This window comes from Sceloporus undulatus, chromosome 10, assembly GCF_019175285.1.
Source record: "Sceloporus undulatus isolate JIND9_A2432 ecotype Alabama chromosome 10, SceUnd_v1.1, whole genome shotgun sequence".
NCBI lineage: Eukaryota > Metazoa > Chordata > Lepidosauria > Squamata > Phrynosomatidae > Sceloporus > Sceloporus undulatus.
Window position 1 is genome coordinate 14019941 of NC_056531.1, and position 18544 is coordinate 14038484.

The following is an 18544-nucleotide window of genomic DNA, read 5'->3' on the forward strand; positions in this document are numbered from 1 at the left end:
AGCCAGGAAATTAAAAAAAAAGTCCTACATTTTCAAACCTGGTCCTACATTTGTCCCGGTTCGGAGGTCCTCCATTATGGCAACCCTACCCAAGGAGTATTTCTGAGCATTGAAGTGCATGGTGCCGTCGTCCCACTAACCCTCCAAATCCACTGGTTCAAGGACCAGGAGAAAATGGCAGCTGAAGCAGAGTAGGTGGGTGAATTGGCAGTGCCAGGGAGAAAAGGAAAGAGAGAGGGTGGTGTTGGGGGAGATGGCCCAGTTCTTGATGCACATAATGGATGCTTTCTTCTTGCAAAAAAAGGACCCATCAGGAAGGCAATGGATCCACCTTCTCTGTCATCATGGGGAGATGAGAGGTGTTTTTTGTTTTTTTGGAGGGGGGCGTAAAGGAGATGTGAAGAAAGCTGTTTTTCCTTCCCCTTCTCCCCGTCTTCTCTGGCTCATGAAAGGGATGCCAAATCCTTTTCTAGGTTAAGTCTCCTGAAAATAGCGCACTGCCTCGGTCTAATTGACATCAGGGAAGCTCATGCCTGTGCCTCAGAGGAGGTGCCAACCAGGCCCCCTTGGAAAGTGGCACTTCAAAAAGAAATGCCAGCCTTGTCGAGGCAGCCATGAGTCCTCAGATCTTGGCCAGAGACAGTGCCAGAAGTGCACACTTGGGCCCTGGGAGGTTGGCAGAATCAAAGGCCCCAATGGCCTGGGCACCAACTGCAGCAAGGTGCAGAGTTTCACACACACACCCCAACAATAGTGCTTGCGCTTTCTGAACATCAATCTCCTCCATTCCTCTTTGATGAGAAAAAAAAAGCAACTTTCTTGTCCTCATGTGAAGAGAAAGTATGGAGGCACAACTTTCCGGTCCTTGTAGGAAAACTAAATTGTTTGGTTTTCTCATCCTCATGTGAAAAGAAAGCATAGAGGCCTGACTTTCTGGCCCTCGGGGGAAACTGGATTTCTCGTCTTCATGTGAAGACAAACATGGAGACATGGCTTTCTGGAAAATGGGATTTCTTGTTCCCATGTGAAGAGAAAGCATAGAGGCCTGACTTTCTAGTCCTCATGGGGAAATGGACTTTGTAGCTCTTACGTGAAGAGAAAACATGAATGGCTTTCTAGTCCAAATGGAAAAATGGACTTGGTAGTTCTCATGTGAGGAAAAAACATGGAGGAACAACTTTAAAGTCCTCATGGAGAAATGGACTTTCTAGTCCTCATGTGAGGAAAAAACATGAAGGCACAATTTGATACTCCTCATGGAGAAATGGACTTGGTAGTCCTCATGTGAGGAAAAAACATGGAGACACAACTTTCTAGTTCTCATGTGAAGGGAAAAACATGGAGGCACAACTTGATAGCCCTTATGGAAAAATTGATTTGTTAGTCCTCATGTGAAGGGAAAGCATGACCGACTTCCTAGTCCTCATGGAGAAATGGAGTTTGCAGTTCTCATGTGAAGGGAAAACATGGGGGAACAGCTTTCTAGTGCTCATAGAAAAATGGACTTTCTATTGCTCATGTGAAGAGAAAACATGAAGTATGACTTTCTAGCCCTCATGGGAAAACCACATTTCTGGTCCTCATATGAAGCAAAAGCATGGAGGCCCGACTTTCTGCTCCTCATAGATAGACTGAATTTCTTGTCCTCATATGAGTAGAAAACATGGAGGCCTGACTTTCTCGTGCTCATGGGAAAACTGAATTTCTTGTCGCCATGTAGAGAAAAAGCATGGAAGTGCTGATGTAGAGGCCACTTCCCCGTCTGCTCTGGGTGCTAGTCCGAACTTGAGAGGAGCGAACGAAGATGCTGACCCTGACGCCCCCACCCCTAAATTTATTGCCGAAATCATCCAGTTTGATACCGCTTTAACTGCCTTGGCTCAGTGTCTGGCGCTGTGGGCAAAGGGCAGAGGAGGAGGGCCCTGGCACTCAGCGAGGTTCCAGAAACTTCCGGCTAGTTGCTATGGCAATGGGGCGGCATTGTGGCGAGCCCTTGGTGGGATCCAGCCAGGCTTGTCTTACATTCTTATCCATATCCACCAGAAAGGAAAAGCAAGACCTTGAGACATTATTCTCTTTTTCTTTCCAGCCCTATAATTCATTCCCATTGCTTATAATGGCCAGGATCCTGTTTGGGACATAGGTTTTTGTAAGTGGCTTTCTGCCTGCAGGAATAGGCATTGGGCATTTCTGCAGCTTTCGTATCCAGTAGAGAACCATGGTTTCGTTACTACGGCAAAATGATCACTGCACATAAAAGCATGTCTTTTGATTCCAGCCTTTGGAGTCCTTTCAAAACCTGCCTGTTTTTCTGAATGGCTTTCCTCTGTAAGCGAGCATTTGAAACTGGCCGACTTGTTTCATGCATTTTGGGTTTGGTTTACCTGCCTTTTGCATTCTGAGCCCTCTTCCACTGTTTAAATGGCATTCATTTGGACGCTGCTCCGAGATCCTATGATAGCAGCAGGCCACTGGTTTGAATAACGCAAAGGAACCAAGCTTGAAAAATGTCCATCGAAACAAGGGCCTCAAACTGCGGCGGTGAAACAGAGCTAGGGCAGGCCCTGATGAAGCCAATAAATACCATCCTCTTGCAAGGTTGACTATATTAACTCCTCATGTCTCTCCCAAAACCAATGAGAAAAAACTCCAACGTAGTGGTTTGAGCATTGGACTGTGACTCTGGAGGCCAGGGTTCGACTCCTGGCGCAGCCATGGAACCCCACTGGGTGACCTTGGGCAAGTCGCACACTCTCAGCCTCAGGGGAAGGCAATGGCAAACCTCCTCTGAACAAACCTTGCCAAGAAAACCTCATGATAGGGTTGCCATAAGTCAGAAATGCCTTGACGGCACAACCATACAACCAATGAGAGGCAAAGATGCTCTTTCCAACCGCTGGAGAAAAGGCAAAGAGGAAGGAATGATGGAGAGTCCAATCTCTCCCTCCATGTCCTCCTTTTTCTTGGGTCTGGCAAAGATGGATGTGGTAGGAATGCCCTCTATTATGGCGGGCATTGCCAAGTCATTTCAGACACCTTGTTCATGGAGAGGAGAGAACAGACGGAAACACCCGCCGGGCCGGTGCCGGCTGAATATTAATGCAAGCTGGAGGACTACCTGCCTGTTTGCTTTGGTGCAGCTGGTGTGATGATCACAAATGTGCAGCTGAGTGACATTCTGAGTGGAACTGAAGAATGGACACCATTCCTTTGCTGGTAGTGGAACGACAACTTTGCAACTACTTTGAGAGTTATGGGTATGTATGGCTTTTGATAATAGTGGAGGAGGAATATCATACGGTTCCTGTGCTGGCTCAGGCTCTGTTGTTTCCTATGCTCTATGCCATGGGTCTTGGTGGGCCTTGGCATCAGGCCTGCCTGCCTGGCCAACTTGATTTGGGCATGCCGTTGCCCAGTTATTCCCATTACGGAATATTAATTGAGTGCCATGCATCCAGATGGTGCTTGACAGAATGAGGTGTGCCATGTCCATGGCGTTTATCAGACAGGGTTTCTGCAGCCCAGATCTGGGGCTTCTGTGGCTTGGGCAATTCGCATTGACGTGTTATCCAGAATGTATTTCCATACCTTGTTGATTTCAATGGGAGCCCCATCTGCGGGGCTTCCGAGGGACTTCTGAACTGGCTCCTCATTTTGGTGCGTTTTGGCGAGTCCGCTAAATAAGGGGATTGACGGGATTCGCATTGGGGCTCTGTACGATCTCACTGCGAATTGGCCTGGTGTGGAATCCCAGTTTGCTTGTTCTCCTGACCACCATTGCAAAGACCCCGGGTTGCAAATCTCCCATGATGCCCTGCTGCAAGTTGCCCCATTTGCTTCCACCGGGGCTGGGGAGCGATCATGGCTCCATCAGGGCTCTCTCTCTCCTTCCTTCTCCTTCCCCACTGGAGCCGGCCAGCGAGTGCTTTCTCCCTGCCTGCCTCTCTCTCTCTCTCTCTCCCTTGCCACCCCAGAATGCCACATACACAGGTAATAGTGATAGTAATAATAACAATAATAATAATTCCTCACCTCGGAATGCCAGAAAAGGATGAATTTTTTTTCTTTCCCTAGGCCAGTGATGGCAAACCTATGGCATGCGTGCCAGAAGTGGCACTCAGAGCCCTCTCTGTGGGCACATGTGTCATCGTCCCAGCACAGAGTTTGCCAGTGTTTGCTACTAGAAAGCCAGAGGGACATGGCACTTTGCAATAAATAAGTGGGTTCTGGGTTGCAGTTTGGGCACTCGGCCTCGAAAAGGTTCACCATCACTGCCCTAGGCTCTCCCCCAATTTCCTTAGAGAATTGGAGAGAGAAACATTTTTAACATTCGGATTGAAACATTCCTTCGGATTGCATTGCAGCAATTGATTCCAAGCAGCTAGCCACATTCCATCTCAATATAGATCTATCCATGGCAGAAAATATTGCATTGCCAGAGAAAAATAATTTAAAAAAAATAAAAACCAAAGGTTTGCTGTGCTCCCCTGCCCTGCCCTGAAATGACCCCCGTCAGTCACCCCCTTTTTAAAACCTCCAACGAAGGAGAGCCGGCCATAACCTGAAGCAGTCCTTTCCACTGTGTCAGATTTCCCTCTTTGGCATTCTTCCTTCGGCTCTTTCCTCTCCTCCTCCTCATTCTCCCCTCATTCTAGGGGAGGGAATGGCAACTGCTACAAAGGGAAGGAGAGAACTTCCAGAATTCCATAGCATTGAGCCAGGACAGTTACACTGGAGTTAAACTGAATTATCTCCCCAGTGTGGATGCAACCTACGAGAAGGCAACTGAATGACAGGAGGCTGGGGTTCTGACACTGAAGATCCTTTGAATTTCGCTGCCAGGGATGGGAAAAAAGGGGCAGCTGTCATTGACGTAAGGCCAGGAGAGCTAGGATTTTAGGAAGGGGGGGGGGTCCAGACTAGTGCCACATTATAATGGGTGCTTGAGTGCGGCAGCGCAGCAGCACACACATTCATTTTTCTAATGGAAGGGGGGGTTCCAGACGCCCAGAACCCCCCCCCCCTTGGCTACGTCCCTGGTAAGGCAACATTCGCGCATGAAAGTGGAGGCAGGCTCCCTTCTTGCCCCCGGAAGTGCAAAGGTTCAGGATGCCTTCAGGGCTCCACTGGGCATGCGCAAGGGTCCCAATTCGAATCATTGAATTTCCCATGGTCTGCACCGGTGTGGAACTACCATTTGCACTCACTCCGCTCTCCCTGAATCCGCATCACGTGACTTCCTTCAATTAGATTCCCCGTCAGTCTGGAAGGGTCACGTAACAACGACCAGGTATGAAAATAAATTCTTGTTATCACGTCAGTCCGAATGGCCCAATCTGCAGAAGCCCCTGCAGAAACCTCGTCTGATAAATGCCCATGTTTCAAATTGAATCTCCCCAGAGCCTGGAAATAGGAGTGTGTCCCCCCCCCCAACCATGCTGTATGGGGGATTCTGGGATTTGTAAGCCTCAGGTGGAACACTCCAAACTTGGCGATTCCCATGTACATTGAGAAGTGGAGAAACCAGGCTTTGGATCATTGTGTGTGGGGTGAATGCATGTACATGGCCTTCCCTGTGAAGGAACTGCACATCATGCACCGTGCATCAGGCACTCCCTACATAGGAGTCTGTTTGATATACCTGATTCCTATGTTGAGAAGTGGAGAGACCAGGCTTTGGATCATTGCATTTGAGGTGAATGTATAGGCTTGTCTTTCCCTGTGAGGGCACTGCACATCATGTACTGCGCATCATGCGCTCCCTACATGGGAGTCAGTGCATTTGTCTGTTCAGTACATCTGATTCCCATGTACCTTGAGAAGCAGAGGGATCCGGATTTGGATGTGGGGTGAATACATGTGCATGCCTGTTCCTGCGAGGCTTGCCACCGGAAACGTGTTGTTGAGCCTGTGGATCAGGGGACTGCCATGTGGCTTGATGGTGATCTGCCTTGAGCTGCTGGCTGTGCTCTTCTATCCCCTGAGAGAGGCTGGGTCTTCCTTTCCACCCCCCCCCCCCCCCCCTCCCCACCCCAGCCATCTCCTTTGGCAGAGCTCTGAGCAGCAGGGAGCATTGCCCACCAGGCGGAGAAGAGCGGGTATTGATCGGCCTCTTGCGATGAACCCAGAAGGCTTGCGCATGGCAAGGGAGGGAGGGAGGGAGGAGGAGGGAGAGTGTTCCACAGCTGCACTGAGACAGGGCCAGTGACAGCAGCCACGCGCATCCATGCGCTCTCCTGCTCTCTTTCCCCCCTCCTCTTTGCTGCACATTGTTGTCGCTTGGCTAGAAATGTAGCAGAGAGAGCTGGCTTGGCTTTCATTGCTCCTGCCATCCTCTCTTCCTCTCTGGCTCTTGGGCTTTCTGCCTTCCTTGCTGGATCCTTTTGGGGGGTGCTTTCCAAACCTGACTGGGGCGCAAAGGGCACCCCAGGACACGGCTGTGGGCTCCTGCAGAGCGTCTGTGGGAGAACTGGGCTCTGCAGGTTGCCTGCGACGAGTCCCTCCGGCTTTGAGGTAAGTGGCATGGTGTGCTGGTTTTCTGTGGCGGGTCCACAATGGCCATGGGCCCCATAAGAAAGGAAAGGCGGCCTACAAGCCAAGGTGGAGGGCTGAATAGGGATGGGGTTTCCCCTTGTCTTTTATCTGCTCAAGAGCTGGCTCATCAAAGAAATATGCCACCCACCCTGGCATCTGAAGCCAGTGGACTCAGTGGCATTTGGTTGGCATACATACGGCACCAGCCAGGGAGTTTTCAGGGGCTGAAATGTCCCCCTTGGGCCCCTTCATCCTGTTGCTGCCTGAAGCCCAGCTATGGGGGAGAGGGTCTGGCATTTGGTGAGGGCACTGCCAAGCCTGGTTCGGTTCCCAGCACGGGGAGATGCCATCTTGCACATCTGGATGAAAACTACATCTGGATGAAAACTCCCTTTGGTATGACACCCCCAGCTTGCTGAAACTGGTGTGCTGGGAGGTACGCTCCATGGCATCTTTGTTACGTTTTTGAAAATGTAGCTGGTAGTAATGATGGGAAGAATCATGGCATCCTAGTTTTGGAAGGGATACCAAAGGTAATCTAGTCTAACCTTCTGTCTGTGCAGAAAGCCACAGCTTGAGGTTGGTGATGATACACTGGGTGAAGGAGACTGGCCTCCTCCAGTTTGGGGCCCTCTACCTGAGGCGCTGGACTGCAGCTCCCCTCACTTCCAATGGGCTAGGGACAATGGGGTTTGCACTCCAACACCTCCAGCTGAAGAAGACTCGGACAAAGGGTCTTGCTGGAGTGCAAATCTCATCAGCATGTTCATCCCCCTCTCCACACCTTCTGTGTCTGTTTGCTGGTGAGGCTGGGCTTCCGAACCAAATGGCTGTGGCACTGTGTTCAAGAAAAGACTGTTCAGAGATGAGGTGTTGGGCTCGCTTTGCCCAGCCTTTCCCCCAACCTAAGGAGAGCAGGCTCTCTTCAGAGGTGTTGGACTACAATTTTCATCTGCCCCAACACCTCTAGTGAGCACCAGGTTGAAGAAGACTGTTTTTTGTGCACGTGGTGGGCTTCTTTCATGTGGCCACAACAAAAACCATGGAGCTTTGAGAGTGTCACAGGACTCTTTGTCTTTGGAGCAGTGGGAAGGGTGCGTCTAGACTGTCGAAATAATGCAGTTTGACCCCACTGTAGCTCCATCCTATGGAATCCTGGGATGTATAGTTTTACACGCTCTCGAGCCACCTCTGCCCAAAGAAGGGATATCAAACTGCATTATTTTGACAATGTAGGTGCACCTGTAGTTGGGGAAGAAGACGAGAAATTTGAGAATAAGAGTACAATGGGGCATTATAGATTCCTGGTCTGGGTGTGTGTGTGTCTGTGTGTGTCTGTGGAGCTCAGGAAAGGTTGTGTGTGGGGTCTACAAATAGATCTGGAATGGGTTCCCACCTCTGCTACAGACCTCCTCAGCAGCCTCAGTCATGTTCCCCGTCCCCCTCTTCGGCCTTCTGGTCTAAGAAGAAACGAAACTGCATGGACTGACTCCACTTGTGAGCCTCTACTTGAGTAGACCAGTTGGGTTTGGCTGCATTTGTGGGGCAATCCACTTGTGGGGCAACACTGGATTGAATTGGTCTACTCCAGCTCTGAGCCGCAAAGGATTCCAGGCAGGGAAGCAGCAAAGAACCAGCACTTCCTGGTCTCTGTTGAAAAAAGGCCCTAAAACAGCTAGAGAAGAAACAAAAATGTGATGAAATTGTCCCCCACCCAGGTATTTGGGACCATTTGGGTCTAAAAGTTCTCCCCCCCCCCAAATTCTCCATTTGTTTCCAGTAGAGGTTGTCCGGTAGGCCACAAGATTTGGATGGCAAGCCGCATATGGGTCACAAGTGGCCCACCTGGCTTCCAGACCATGTGGTGTAGCAACCAAGCTGGCTTTGGGTGCGATCTAGGAGAGGACTAACCATCGGGGTGGGATGTGGGAGGGTGGGGGTTCGGCACCCTCTTTGTGCCTCTCCACTGCCCAGAGGTGCCAGCTCCAGAAGCCTGGCTTATTGCTAAGGGGACCTTTTTTTTTTTTTTTTTGCAAAAGTGGAGACAATTTGATGAAAGAGGGAGCCATTGATGGGTCTTTATAGAGCCACAGTTACCAAGAAGGGAGCTTCCAAGTTCAGGGCGTACCTCCGTACTAAGGACAAACTGTGTTGTCATTCCGATGCCCAGCTTGTGTTAGCTTTCATTGAAGTGACTGATAATCAATTCTTGGATGGAAACACGTAATGGACTTGGTGGCTCTTCAGCAGAGCAGGGGGAGATTCTGGGCATTGTAGTCCAAACAAGGCACCTCTCTCCATTCTGAGTCCTGGTTTGGTCCTGCAACCCAGTTCTTAGGCTCTCAGGTAACGTGGAGAAGGACCATGCAATAAAAGGACTTGCAACTTCTCCCTCTTCTGAAAATGGCAGTTTAGGTACGGTAGCTGGATCGGCTGTGCTCCCTAGCGGTTGGCGGTGCTTGGGAAACTCTCTGAGTGGCAGCGTTCATGTTGGCATTGAGGACTAGGAGCTTCAATGCCAACCTCCGAAGCTGGCAACCATACCAATTGGGCCCATTCCTGTGTCGGTTGAGGATACATGGCATTGGGGTGTTGCTTATTCGATCCTAGTGCCCACTTAGGTCTTGCAGACATGGGGGCCAAAATCCATGTGCTGGTCCTGACTAGCGTAGCCCCTTTGAATCAACGAGGTTTATACAAGTGTTGGCTTACCATTCCTTCGATGGGTCCAAATAATAGTTTTTGACCCAGCAGCGTTCTTATTTTCTTTGCACCGTTACTACTCACATTACTTAACTTTTCCCTCTTTCATGAGGTTGGTCGACGTTGTCTTTTCTTGTATTTCGGGGGACTGTCTATGGTAATGTTCCTCAGCCTTTCATTCCCGTGTCCCGGCCCTTAGTAGAAGGAGCTGGGGTTACCCTGATGTCTGAAAATGCATCCAGAAGGTTTCTTGATCATTCTACAGCGCCGTGGGCAAGGCATCTGATGGATGGGACAAGATGACGTGATGGCACAGTGTGAAATGGCTGTCAAGTTTGGGAAGAGAGGGCTTCGAAGAGTGGGCTCGACCCACCTGCAAAGTGGGTGAGGAGCCTGGTAAGTGGCGGCCTTTGAGGGTGGCAGAAACCAGACCAAAAAAGAAAAAGAGGACTTTACCCCAAAAAGCACCAGGGCTTGAATGGGGATCCTGAGGTAGTATTTCTGCAGGCACCTGGTTGAGCTCCCCTTCTGAGTTCCAGCTGTCCAAATGTGGTAGGGATTAATATTGTGTCATCCCACTTTTCCTGTTGCTTATAAAATGTCCCAGTTTTTCTTTTCTCCTCCTTCCACTTCTTCTTTTTTCCTCAGCTTACCTCAATGGCTGCAGACTGAGTTGAAAATGCAAAAGGAGTGGACACTCCATTAACTCAGTAGCAGAAGGGAGAAGAGAGGAGGGAGCAGGATCTTACTCTTCCCAGTTGGCTCAGGCAAAAGCAAGCCACTGCAGCCTCTTCTAGCTTGTGTGTTCTTCTTCCTCATTCATAATCTCTGCCTCCTTTTGGCCACATGTGTCCTGGTTTTAACTTGTGATGTGTTGGAGGGTATGCATTGTTGGGCATTGTTGGCCCACCTTGAAGCACCCTTGGGTGTGTCTGTCCCCCATGGGCTGCTCTGCCAATATCTGCAGCTGTACCACCCAAGGTGGACTTTGGGGCAGACCTTCCTCCCTCCCTCCACTCAGCATGAGTTGGAGAGCTGCCCGAAACGCAACGAGGCTGGCTTGCCACAGTTTCAAGCCACCTGAATTGGCGCCCAACCCCATCAAACCCACTGTGCCCACGGACCAGAAGGAAGGTGGGGAACCTCTTTCCGCCTTAAGGAACTTACTGAATTTTGGAGAAGGGCCACATCCTGAGAGGAGTGGGGCCAAAGGGAAACGGGATGGGTTCCAAACTACCAGAATGTTTTTAGCTGAAACCCTAAAGTGCTTCCTGTCAGGAACTAGGCCTTAGGAGAGACTTTTAAACCTTTAGGTACTGCAGTCTTGGTTCAAAATGGACCGACTGTCGCAATGATCAGCTGTGGCGCAGGATGAAGTCTCATCTTTGTGATGCTGAAGGGAGCAATGTCTCTGAGCAGATTCACATTCTTGCCCGCCCTTTCAGCTGCCCGGAAGGCCAGCGGTTCAGCCACAGACATACGGGTGACCACTGTTGGAAACAACGCAGGGTGCAAGTTGGCTTGACCCAGCAAGGAAATGTCTGTGTGCCGGTGTTGATGACTGAAATATTAATTGCAGAGAGGTCAGCACATCATAGGGGTCCAGAAGAACGTCTACTTATTGGGCTGCTTAATGCATAATGAATTTCCCATGTGCAGGTCACACTAGTGTACAACAGGAAGAGGCAACTGCCATGGGTTGGTAGTCCGCATTGACCCTGCCTGAGCCCTTGAAGGACCCTCATTGTGTCTCCACCTGTCTTTTGGGGAGATTTGGGGGGGGGGGCTTGATTTTAGAAGTGGCCTTGGGGGCCACACTTTGCCCATTGTGATGTATAGCATTGGATGGTTCTGTAGAAGCAAAATGTCCTTTGCGCATGAGTATAATGGAACCAGGCAATCACCATTCCGGTAGTTTGAAAAGAGTTTCCCCCACCTATTCACCTGAGGCAATCCTCATTTGCTTCAGTGGCAGCTAAGCAGAGAGGTTATGTTTGCAAGTCTGGCTTCCCTGCTGGAATGATCCAACGCTTGTCTCCAAACATTTGGACAAACTTCATGGACAGCTGCCCACCCAGTGGTTACTTGGGCACATTCTCATTTTCTCAAGTGGCAGCAATGCTTCAGTAGGGGAAGGCCTTGTCCCTTGCTTCAAGGTCCATCCCTGGAAGGTATGTATCATCATGCCCTCCTGGATATGTGCAGAGTGTTTTTGTCTCATTCCTGCATGAACTTTAACAAAGCCTCCCATATCAGTGTATCTGGCTAGGGCAGAGACTGAAGGCATCACCCGAAACTAAGCAGAGCCAGGTCTGGTTGGTACCTGGATGGACGTTCATTTTGGAACAACCCTCTCCCTCATCCTCCATGTATTCTGCCACATGGGTGGTAAGGGGGCACTGCCATCCTACCCTGAACGCCCCAGTCTTGTCTAATTTTGGAAGCTAAGCAGGGTCAGGCCTGGTTAGTTCTTGGAAGGGAGACCCCCAGGGAGGACCAGGGATCTCCAGAGAGATTGAGGAAAGAATCTCACTTGGAACCTTGGAGAGGTTTAGCTGCCAGTCAGAGCGGACAGTCCTGTGCAGACATCTGAAGCAAAAAGGCTTCAGCCCAGTGCCCAGTGGCGTCTTTGAGCAGGGCTATGAAAGGATCCTGCCTGGAACCGTAGCTGCTAGTCAGAGCTGACAATATTGGGGTAAAGGAAAAAGTGGCCGGATTCAGTAGAAAGCAACTTCTGATATTCCTATGTGTGTGTGAGTATCATCCTTCATTCATCTTTCCATTGCTGAAAGCAGCCTGTCTCCTTTACCGTTGCGGACGTTGTCAGTGGAGGCAGGATTATTGTATTTAAAAATGTGTTCCTGGCAACAGCATGGCACTGAATGTAGCTTCAGGAACGGAGGTTAGCCAAGAGCCCATGCGGAAAAACTCATGACAACCCCTCCAAGAAGGGCAGAAGACTTGACTGGATCAAGTAGCCATAGCCACCCTACCTTCTGTTTCTGATGGAGGTCAGTGGGAAATCTCCATCTTTTTATGAGAAGGATGCAAAACTACAATGGCTTTGTAGCTGGACTCTGAAGGCATACAATGACCACAAGACCTGTAGCTGGAGAGTTTGAGCCATGTTGGCCTGAGGGTGGGCAGACGAGGCCAAGAAGGAGCCAAGGAATGGAGACCCTTGTAAATATATCCTTGCAAAACCTCCCCCACGGAATCAATAGGTGTCTGGGCAGGGTATGCGCAGTGTTGGGGTGAGATCAATGGCAAGGTGGGCTGACGGTGTTTGTGTGTGAGTGTGTGAGGTTGTACCTTCATGCCTCCCCTCCCACCTGGTGGCTGTGGGACTGTAAAGGTGTCCAAATCAGGGTCTAAATTGTAAGCCAGGTTTGAGATGGATGAGACAAGATTGGAGTTCCCAGGTCTTTAGGCCTGGCCTGGCGTCTTTGGGCCGGCCTCCTTTTCTCTGGTCCTCACAATGGCAGAGAGGAATCTCAGACTGAGAGTGAAAGTATGTGCCTCTATATTCTTGTTTGTTGGACTTGGTGTTTGTTGAGTCGACCGGGAGGCTCTGTGCAACTGTGGTTGATGCTGAATGCCCATATCGTAGTGAACGACATTGCTGGGCCTTTGCCCCATGACGTCGCAAGGGGATGGCCCTCCACCTTAGACTTTGGCGCTGAGATTTCAGGGCCCAGGAGAATCCTATCCCAGTGCCCAGGAGAAACCCACCCTCATCCCATCCTCCGTTCCTTTTGGTCAGGCAACGCAAGACCTTTTCAGCTTTTTACGGGGAAAGGAGGGAGAATACTCCCTTTAAGAAGGAAATCTAGTCTTGCCAGCTGTTTTGCTTTCTCTTTAGGAAAACAAGGACTCTCCGGATGTTGCTGGACTATAGCTCTCCACATTCTTCAGCATTGGCTGTGCTGACTAGGGGCTGATGGGAGTTGCAGTCCCACTACATCCAGAGGGCTGCACAATTCCTAACCCTTATTTAGGGATTATTGACCATATTTTCTGCAGGGGGGGGACACACACTACCTTTTAATGATATGAACAATAGCATGATATTGATGCTCGAGAGTCTTTTGGTGGTAGTTTGCCAATGCCCGCGTTTGCCACCACTCGAAAGGCGAAGTATAAATGTTTGAGCTAGATCCGTAAAACTGAAGACAGTGTGGAAGAACAGTCTGGATTCATTCACGTTTGGGAATCTTGATTACCATGGAGGAAGTGAATGGAATAAATTGAGCAAAACCAAAAGATCTGAATACATTAGCATGTTTCTAAAAAACGTCTTCTGTATGCCAGCTGTCATATCGCGCTCTTCACTTCAGCCATCCTATTTCTGTGGATCCACCTGGCATGAGCGGCACAGTTTCCGGCTTATTTTGCATTCAAGAGAAATAGAAAATTGGACCCTTTTTTTTAGAAAAAGGAAGCAAAAATGGTTCCAATGTGTCATGTCTCATACAAAAGATGGCTATACCGCAGCTCAAAGTGAGGTGGCCTTGCGTACTGGGGATTGTTAAGGGTATTGGAAATAGAAGGATGTATGCCACAGGGCTAGATCCATGACAACGTTCTCCTACGCAAGCCCTATTGTAACCAAAAACAGCTGCAGGAGAACAATGTCCAATGTTGGTGGATTGCATCTCCCATCATCTCCCCCCACTGGCTACATTGGTGAGGTCTGATGGGAGATTCAACAATATTCCAGGGACTGCAAGTTGTCCACCCCTGAAGTTGCCACTTGCCTATGGATCTTCTGCTTCTTGCATCCCAAAAATGTCCTGGATCTGCCTTATACACAGGCCTTCCCTTGCGCATTGCAACTGGGGGGGGGGGACTCACAAAATGCACAGAGGGCTATGTAAGAAGAGTGGACATTATTTTCCGTGCTGCATTTCACTGGGCTGTTCCCTTGGCCTGGCATCTGTGGGCCATGACAAAGCTTAAGGCGTCCCAAAAGGGGGTTCTGTCTCCCAGTGTGTGTTGTGGAAAACCCCCAACAGTTGTGCAGCACCTTGGTGACGAATGGCTTTTGTGAGGCGTGTGCCTTTGGGAATTGTGTTCCACTTCCACAGAGGCGTGGAACATATTCCTTCAGGTTTCAAATGTACCTGGTTGTGGGAGATCAGAGTAAAGTCAGACGCGGAAAGTGCTGGTGGGGAGAAGTGTATCATTCACACGCACCATTAAGAAAATTGTGGGTGATAAACTAAGACAGTTCACACATGGGGCATGAGAAGCAGCTCTCGCCCAAGAACGTAACCTGGGGGGTGATTTGCACCTGTGTACCCTGCAGTGGGTCACTGCACCCCATTGTTAGCTTCACATGGTCCCAAAATGCTCCTGGAAGTACTCTGAAGTCTACTTTGTTTTTAACTTTTAGGTTCCTGGGACTGATTTTGGAGATGGTTTGAGGAGGGTTGGGGAGGAAGGAAACGCTCAAGGAAACTGCCTCTCCAGGTAGGATTTGGGATGTTAATCTGTCTATTAAACCTGGTGGTGGTGGTGGGGTGTGTGTGTGTTAAATGTTCAGGTCCACATGTCCATGCCTGGCTGGACCCATAGAAAGAGGACACCCTTGCAAGCAACTACATTAAAATTTCCCCCATCTCCCCACATCTCAAAGGTTGTGAGCAGAGAGGATGTGGGTTCTGGTTAAGAAGCAAGAGATCCTGCCAGATCTGATCTCACAGTTTTCCTTCCTTCCGATTGAGAATCCTGATTGTCTTCCCAAGGAACCCCACATATGATCTGGATCAGGAAGCAAGAGGCCAAGGTTTGCTGGCTGCATTGACAAATTCAAAATTGGTGCAGAGGGAGGAGGCAAAGGAGGCAGCGAAGAGTGCAAGTGGACTCCCTTTTAGCCGATTGTCATGGCTGCTGACACGATTCCACCCCGCAGGTCTTTAAACACTCTCTTTGGGTTTTCACATTGTGGTCGGTTGGATGTCTTTACACCGGCCGTGGGTTATTTTTATCGTCTCCCCTGGTTCTCAGTCCAGCTTTCTCTGGCATTTAGTGGTTCGCTGGTTTAGTTATCTTTCTGGAGGGGCAAAATCCTGTTGCCATGGAGAGGCTATAGTGGTGGTGGATGCGCTTTCGGTACAGTAGGGTTGGGCTGCTTGGTGTGATGCAAAAGGTGACGGTGTGTGTCTCTCTCTGTGTGTGTGTAGTCGTAAAAGTTATGAGTGATTGGATGTGACAGGCCCAAACCGCTGCAGTTTTCCTTGCATGAAGGGAACTGCCTCGGCGGAAGGCTTTATATAACTGGCACTGCAAAGAGGAGGCCAATTTTTTTTGGGAGGGGGGAAAGCAGAAGCAACAGCCGAATTGTTCATGAGTAAAAAGCAAACCTCAGAGGTGGGGAATACTTGCAATAGGACCGGCTGGAGTAGGACAAGAGCATATGAATTTTTGAGTTCTCTGGAACCACAGGTCAAGTTTCCCTTATCTGAAATAATGAGCAGAAGTGTTTTGCATTTTGGATTAAACAAAATTTCTTTTGGAATACTTGTATTTGCATGAAGGTACATAACAAGAAATCTTGGCGATGGGACTCAAGTCTAAGAACATAATTCCTTAACATTTCACATACACCTGAACGTAATGTTATATGGTATTTTTAATAACCTTGTGCATGAAATGAATTTCGGACACACCGAACCGTCCGAAAGCACAAGTGTCATGCTCTCAGCCAGACATGAAAAAAGTTTGGGCGTTTGGAATATTTCAAAATTCCTGATAAGGGAGGCTCAATAAGGCCAAATCAATAGGGGAGAGCAAGGCCATTATTTGGTCTGTGGCTCTGTTAAATCCCAAGATAGTGATTCCAGAGGGAGGCAAAAAAAACCCAACAAACGCTTTTCTGTTACTGTGAATTCACACTGACATAGATATGCGGGATGTACAGTATGCCAGACTTGTACTGGATTGCGTTATTGCACAACTGACACCAGAACAGGTAGCAATGCCATGCATCTACCTGTCACACAATAGTGATGCTATTTGTGCAACTTGGGTTAGCATCCCAGCAACCTCCTAGAATGGAGAACTGCTGGCGTAAAGGAATTTTCCCTAAGTTGGCAGCCAGATGCTGGCCAAAGTGAGAATCAACCAGTTGTTCATAGAATGGTTGTGCTCCATCTCTGGAAAGAGCACCGCTGAGATCTGTGCGTTGCCTTGGCCAAGGATTTAAGATGGGTCCTAGCATAGGGATCTGCCCTTGAAGCTGTGGTTCAGATATAGTAAATCCAAGCATCCCAGGTTAGAATTGAGCTTCTGCCCTGTGAGCCTGTTTGGTGGACCATGGACTAAAAATGGGAAAAGAAATATTCATTGTTCTCTGCTAAGGAAAGGGTTTCCGAACACTTGAGATACTCATTTGGGAAGGGTAATATGGCAGCGAGGTTTTTGCATAGGTTTATTCTGGTATTTGCACATCTCATGTTCTAGGGGAGCTTTCTGTAAGAAGTAGTTGAGAGATTTCTGTACAAGGAATCCCCACTGGCATCCTTGTGAGGTGGTTATGTTAGCGTACACCAAATTACAGTCGCACAAGGTTGAACTGGCGTAACATTGGTGTTCTCAGGAGGGGAACAGTGATGTAGCGACGCCATTGGGTTTGTGTGGCCATTGTGCAAGCAGGCCGCTCACTAGTCCAGTTGCCTAGTGCGTTGGTGATGTACCTTTGCCATTGTGAAGTTGTGTATCATAGCCTCTGATCCAGGATCTTGGCCCATGTATTCGCCCAGATAACAATGTCTTCAGAACATGTCTGGGTGGTGGAAATATGGGAAACATATGCTCAACTCCCATTGTATACAGTGGGGTAGTAAAATGGCATCCCTTGTATAATTGGGGCAATTTTCCAAGTTTTCTACTGTCCTTTTGTCAACCCTAAAGCGTCCCACCCTCCATCAACATACAAGTAGTAATATAACAAGTCACTTGGTAACAACAAAGTGCTTAAACACCCTCACACTTTAACAATCAGTTCCATAGGAACACATTCCTTTTCAAAAATAAGCTGCCATGCTTTGTGTTCCTCTGAGTAGCACACCCAGTCCTTTGTTATATAGTTCCTTTGCAATGACATTCTGGCCTTTTAATGCTAGCAAAACAAGAACATTTCCCCATCTAGTAGAAGAAATCTCTGCAGCACCCCTCAGGAGGCAAAGCAGAGGAAGGATTGGGTTTGACTGCGAACGCTACAGACTTGGGAGGTGGGTTCTTTTGCCCAAGAAGAAGCACTGGTGAGCTTGGGCTCCCTGGCATGCATTTGCAGGGAATGTTTGATGCGACAACTGAACGTTCGCACTCCATCTCTTCCTTTAGTCCAAAGGATGTGTCTTATGCCTTCAGATGTAGAGCTGGGCTATAGGGATGAAAGCTGTAGGGGGAGAAGGGTTGGGAGGGTTGGCCTTCTCCGCCTCTCCACTTCAGTGCTGCTAACTGCACTCTTGTGCCCTTCCTTTGCTTGGCAGAGATGGCACTTAGGAGAGCATTTGACATGTAACTAGCATGCATGTTTTGTATCGTGAACTTCAGAAACTTTCCTAAGCAGGAGCATAACTGCAGTTTGTGTCACCTAGTGCCTAGAAAGGGCTACAGATGGGTGGGTTGGACTGCCCTGCCCTGCCCTGTTGTGCCCTCTCTCCCTCCCACTGCCTTGCTTGCCTGCCCCCAGCCAGCCACCTGCCACCTGGCCAAACCACTGCTGAGCGGGGTGGCCCTGAGGCCACTGGCCAAACCACTGTTCAGGGTCTGGCACTGCTGCTTGCCCAGCAACCATGCCAGTCTCTGAAACATAGGCACTGTCCCCCCTCCAGCAATGCCCAGTGCTGAGAGATTGGTGCTACGGCCTCTGGACAGCTTGTCTGGCGAGGCTGCTGGGCAACTGAGAAAGGGAAGCGATGCCCTTTCTTGTTTGCCCAGCAGTCCCATGGAGTATACCACCTCCGGGGTGTCACCAGGTGAGGTCTGAACCCCCTGCACCCCCCTAGTGATGCATCTCTTCCTAAGAATGTAGCTGGATCCATGGGGTAAGTTTCCTCCCCATGGCCGCTCTCCATGTAACATGGAGCACCCATTTGTCATGTGGAAGCCCTGGCCACATGGAAAGGGATGGATGTTCCTGGAGGGCTTTGCTGCTGCCATGCCTTTCCAAATGGCAGACGGATCTCATGCTCTGTGGGTTACATAAGCGGAAAGTGTCAGGTCTCTGCCCCGGGTGGTTTCTAGTCTAAATTGGAAGGAAGGAAGGAAGGAAGGAAGGAAGGAAGGAAGGAAGGAAGGA

At 49.4% G+C, this 18544-nt stretch overlaps 2 protein-coding genes across 7 annotated transcripts in view; one reads left to right on the top strand and one right to left on the bottom strand.

The window, feature by feature from the left end:
• HECTD4 (HECT domain E3 ubiquitin protein ligase 4) overlaps positions 1-18544 on the bottom strand; it is a 426162-nt gene that overhangs the window by 172819 nt on the left and 234799 nt on the right. The gene's annotated exons all lie outside the window — the stretch shown is intronic.
• Positions 6044-18544, top strand: part of RPH3A (rabphilin 3A) — an 80886-nt gene continuing 68385 nt past the window's right edge. For 3 of the 6 annotated variants that reach the window (XM_042441407.1, XM_042441412.1, XM_042441411.1), the window contains exons 1-2: positions 6176-6513; positions 14633-14709. The gene's annotated coding sequence lies outside the window, so the exon portion shown is untranslated. Of the gene's footprint in view, positions 6099-6175; positions 6514-14632; positions 14710-18544 lie in introns of those variants that run through there. The other 3 variants (XM_042441408.1, XM_042441410.1, XM_042441409.1) reach the window with 3 other exon arrangements.